The following is a 6,000-nucleotide window of genomic DNA, read 5'->3' on the forward strand; positions in this document are numbered from 1 at the left end:
TGCATTTTTAGAGAGGTAAAATAATACACACTTAAGAAATTAAGCATGGCAGATCTTAAGTGTGTGTGCGCGTGCACGCATGCACACACACACCTTCAGATCGCCTGCTGACTTATGGTATTTCCATTCATTTGCACTGCAACTCCCTCCAGCCTCATAGCATAGTGAGGGATGCTGGGAGATGTGGTCCAACAACAACTAAAGGACAGCATGTTCCCTGTCCCGCATAAAATTCTTTGTGCCTGAGGTGGCATGACATAGAGCCTAGGGCAGCATCTATGTTGAACTCTTTGAAGTATGTGAACTATTTATTCAGCTAGTTGACATTTTAATTTGATCATTCTTTCTTTTGTTTTCCTGTGATGGATGGATAGGGAGGTGTTGATTTTGTTACTTGCCTTAATTCATTAGACTGAGACCAACCAGAAATATAGATAAATAAATGTATAAAGCTACATATAATGAGATTTAAGTGGTTCCTCTTGCAGATTAATCAAAATGAAAGGTATTACATTAATACTCAACTTTGTAAACTATAACTAAATGCAACCCACTAACTCAGGTGGGCCCCATACATCCCTCCAGATAATGTTGGACAATTATTCCCACCATTTCTGACCATTGGCTTTGTTGGCTAGGACTCCTGGGTCTTGACATCTAACAATATCTAGAGGCCTGCATGATCCCCACCTCCACATTAACTTATTGGTCAATTTAAGAACCAGTACCTCCATTGGTTGACACTGCCCTGGTTTATACAATTATACATTTAATTACAGTAATATGTGATACTGATTAATTTTGCAATAGAAATAGCTTTAGATGGAATTTCGTAACAATAGTAATCTAGAATGTTTTTTTGAAAAACATTCAAGAAACTTTTAAAAAATAGAGTGGAATCTGATATTAGCCACATGGTTATTGCACTTACAGTACAAGATATCTGACAGGACTTACCCAGGAGATTGTGCTGTCTGAAGTAAAAGGCAAGCTAGCACACACTTTTCTGTTGCAAGTACATAAGACACCGTGACTCACAGCTGAATCCTTCTTAAATGATGGTGCTGCGACAGTGTTTCTTGAGGGCATCTGAGAGTTGGCTAGTCTAGAGACCATGGGTAGGTCATGGGGACCACACAAAACTGTCTTCAAAGACTTTGCCTGTTCATGATCCTCGCCTAGCATCTGCCACCTGAAGTGGCCATCTTGCTCTACCTGATGGTAGGAATAGCCCTGAAGTCACATGGCCACTGAAAGCTTTCACAAGAAGCTAATCAATGAAATCCTCTCATCATCTAAGAGCATAAATGTTCATTAAGCAAATTCTCTCCTTATTGTTGTCACAGGAAGGGTAGTTTATTACTAGGTCATCTGAATCCATAACTGGAAGATGTGGTTATGGACACTCTCTAGATGAACTTCAGTTAATAGAGAAAAAGTCTTGTCAATGGCTATGGACCACAATGGGAATATGAAAAGTCCATTTTTATCAAAAATGTTATTTTCCAATGTCTTGTTATATGTTCTTTTCCAAACATGAGGAAGTTGTTTCCAGCAGGTAATCACGTTTGCTTGTTTTTATCATTTTGTAGGTGTTTGTGTGAGAGATAGAGACAGGAAAAGGTATCACACACATGGGACATGGGCATAGATGTTCAGGAAATGTAAAAATTACACAATGATAATCCAATCAAGGCTTAAATGTGGGTAAAATAAATACAACATCTATTCAGAATGGCTGTTCTACATATGCATTATTATTTTTTTAAAAAAAAAAGAATTCTGATAATTGTCCAAAAAAGTAATTTTAAAAAAAAACATTGGGTATATGAATTACAGTTGTCGCATTGGTTTCTTTCCCCCCAATAACAGTGCTTCTCAAGCAGGCAGGCAGGACTAGCAGCCTTTGAAGCACTATAAAAATTTGAAAAACCTGTTTTACGGGGAAGTACAGTGGGATGACTATACAGTCATGGCTTTATCATTCACCTTTGAGGGTGGAGAAACAAGTACCACCAATCTCCAACCTCTGTGTTACTTTCCCTTAAATGTTAGTCATATTGTAAGAAACTAAAGAATAGACAGTAAGTAAGCCTTTTGCCTTTAAAGACAGGGTAAGCAAAGTTATCATTGGAAAAGAAGATAATGCTTGGTAAAATGGGAGGCAGCAGGAAAAGGTTGCATTACAGATGGATTGATTCGATCAAGGAAGCCACAGTCCTGAGTCTGCAAGACTAAGCAGGGCTGTTGATGACTGACTGGGTCTCTCATTCATAGGGTCAACATAAGTTGAAACAGACTTGATGGCACATAACAACAAAGTAGAGTCAGTGTGGTGCAGTGGTTTGAGTGTTGGACTATGACTCTGGAGACCAGGGCTAGGTCATGAAACTTGGGCAAGTTACATGCACTTAGCCTCAGGGAAAGCTAATGGCCAACCTCCTTTGAACAAATTCGGCCAGGAAAGCTCCATGATAGCTTTGCCTTAGGGTGACCATAAGTGGAAAACGACTTGAAGGCACACAGCACACACACACACACACACACACACACACACAAAGTGTTCCGTATGTCGCTGAAATGCAGTTTTCATCAGTTCTAGCCAACATAGCTGATGGTAAGGAATTCTGGGAGTTGCCGTTCAGGAACATCTGGAGGGCTGCACTTTGCCCACCTCTATTTTGAGGTGCAAAAGGAGTCAATTTATATGGTATGGGGGCGGATTTACACAACATCCTTTACCAACCTCTGCCCTCCAGATCTTGGGACAATAGCTCCCATAATCCCCAGCAAACATGGCAATGGCCCTATTGGCTTGGGATGATGGGGGTTTCAGGCTACATTTGCACTGAAAAAATAATCTAGTTTGACCCCACTTCAACTGCCATAGATAAGTGCTATGGAATTCTGGGAATTGTAGTTTGTTGTGGCACCAGAGCTCTCTGACAGAAAGCTAAATGTTTCATAAAACTTATATTTCCCAGAAATTCAGAACATTGAGCCACTGGATTATAAAACTGGATTATTTCTTCAATGCAGATGCAGCCTCCATCAGACACATCTGGAGGGCAGCAGGTATGGGAAGATAAAGAAACTAGCACTGTTCTCCACTAAGAAGAGGAAAAACAGAGATCTTATGTTAGGGCTTGGGCCTGCTAGGAGAGGGAGATACATGCAAGCTTGGGGTATTTCCAATATTGATAATTACAAGGGATAAATAAATAAAGTTGGCCATGTTGGACTTGAGAAGTCATAGGCAATGCAATTTTATGCATATGTACTAAAATGGAACTTACTTTTGAGTTGGTAAGTGATTGCAGCCTAAATGTGGACACTACCTCCAAATGTTACTATCAGTTAACTAAAATGTGTGGCTAGCAGTGCTATGCTATGCTCATACGTGAGAAACATTGAGTACTTCCATGTAAGTTTGCATCCTAAATCTGTATTCTAAATCACTGCAGCACCTCTAAACAAGGGGCAAGGTTCTTGTGTCCTTAATAGCTATGCAAAAGCAAAACCCGGTGGCAGACTCTTACTGGAGTATGGCAGAAAGACCTTTGATGCTTTTGCCTGTGCTGTTCTCTAAAATGTAGAAAAGTCTTGTATCCCTCTTTCACTCTAGCAATTTATTTGTTCTTGATGTGTGAACTTGTTTTTGTTTCCCCTAGTTAGCTTCTTCTCTAGCCAAGCTCCAATAACAGAACCTTTTAAACCATTTGGAGAAGCTGGGGAAATGTTGTTCATTCCTCAGAAAGCTGGAAATAATTAGACTTTGGTGGCACCATTACTGAACAAACTATTCTAGACATGAAAACACTGAAGAAGATTTGATCAAGAGGATCAACTCTGTCTCTTAAGACATTTTATCATCTGTGTTAATCAGCTCATCTATGCAAGGTTCTCTGGTGTTACCCACCCCCACCTGCTGTTTTGGCTATTGTGAAGATATCTGTATTTTTGCATTTCAATTCCCTCAGATATCATGGATTAAAAGCCTTTACTTTCTCATTCCAGAAGGAGCATTGTGATCTGCCAGTTACAAATTGTGTATGATGAAGTCCATGAAAGCTTGTGTGTGTGTGTGTGTGCCTTTAAGCCGCCTGTTGACTTATAACAATCCCATGAATTTCATAGTATCTTCTTAGGTAAGGAATACTCAGAGGTGGTTTTGCCAGTTATGCCCTAATAAAATATGTTAGCATTTAAGGAGTCATAAGGTTCTGTTATTATTGCTGCAGTAAACTAATATATTACTCCCCCCCCACACACACACACACATCTTTTATAATCCATCTTGGCTGCTCAATGGTGAAAGACACGATATTAATTTAAATAAATGCATATATTATTTCCCCCAACATGTTCCATAAGACTTCTACCTCAATTTTGTTCTCACTGCGAAGTTTGACCTCTTCGGTTTTTGTTGCTATGACTTTTTATTTAATTTGTGTCTGTCAGATACATCTTCTATAAGACTTCTTATTTATGTATAAATTATATATTTGTGTATAATTAAATACATAAATCTCTACCTCCAAAATGCTCAGTACAGAATTAATGGGAGCATTCACTTTGATCCTGTGAGGCAGATTAAGCACAGAGTAATTCAGCAACTACCATAGCAAAGAAGAAGACCCATGCCTTCAATACAGCACACTCTTTCTATTTTCTCTCAACAAACCTTTTCCTACCTTGTTATTTTCAGATGGACTACACAGCTAGGAGGATCATAAAGTTAGCAAGGTCTTGGAGGCCAACTTGCCTAACCCCACTTTAGAAGCAGGAACAAATGCATCCTTTCTTTTTGCCTTTTTCATAGTGTGTTTGGGACAAGCAAAGAAAATATGCTTACATGCCTTTCAGCATCCCTTGTAATTTGTAAATTAACTTTGTTTGTTTGTTTGTTATGGAGATTTCTATCCTGCCCCTCAAATTCCCAGGAAATTTTACAAAAAAATAATAAATATAATAAAAGGCACTAAAAGCTAACTAACAACAGCCACTTACATGCACAGGGTTAAAGCAACAAATCTAATGAATCAAGGTAAAACAGGAGTAGAGATAAATGTTATTTGTTTGATTGATTAATTGATATCCTGTCTATAAGGCTACCATGCTTCCAATGTGACTCACAACAAGATTAGATTAAAATGAAAGAGATGAAAATACTTCGAAAAATAAAAGAAATTGGGTGAATTGTTAATATTCATGAATGATGGAGAAGGAATGTAAGCTTTGTCTTCATGTATTGAGAGAAAGTACGTTTCATGCTTGCTAGGGAGATAAGAGACTCTCAGGCTTCGATCTTACAGTATTGCAAAGCTAGTCATCCCCCATGGTTTGGTGTATTGGACAACAGCCCCCATCATCCAGATAGCATGGAGGTCTTAATCCAACTTAACTGCAGTCTGGGGAGGTTGGTCCTAAAGCATAAAAGACAATTTTATCCAGATATTCTTAAGTATTTTCAGAACACTAGATACCCATACTCTGTTCTGAAATCCACCTACCTGGGCAAGTACCTTTTACAAAATTGTTACATTTTGGACAAGTAACATTGGATGTTGGGATGCTATATCAGAATGTAATAAAAGGCATCCCCTCCCCCCCCCCCCAATCACAGTATTTCTGACCACATATCATTATTTGCCAGAGCTCCATGTATTTCTTGCCAGTTTACCAGTTCTACAGGTGACTGCTCTTTAGTTATTATGCTCCTATATATACCACCTACATAATTTTTTTCCAAGACAGCATACAGCTTGCAAATAAAATCAGTAGTGGCTCATGGACCAAGCTGAGGCAAACTGTCTCACCCCAAAATGGTAGGGGTAGGTGGCCCTTTTGCTTGATCTGTAGGCAGAATGTGAGTAAAATCAGATTATTATTTTTAAAATAACAGTATTCTTACCTTCAGTCAGTAGGTACTATAGTGGCCATGCTGGCAGATACCTGTGGGAGCTGTAGTCCAAAAAAGTAACTTGTCCAAACTCTGTT

This window comes from Sceloporus occidentalis, unplaced genomic scaffold, assembly GCF_023333645.1.
Source record: "Sceloporus occidentalis isolate IW3139 unplaced genomic scaffold, rSceOcc1.0.p SCAF_3, whole genome shotgun sequence".
Lineage (NCBI taxonomy): Eukaryota > Metazoa > Chordata > Lepidosauria > Squamata > Phrynosomatidae > Sceloporus > Sceloporus occidentalis.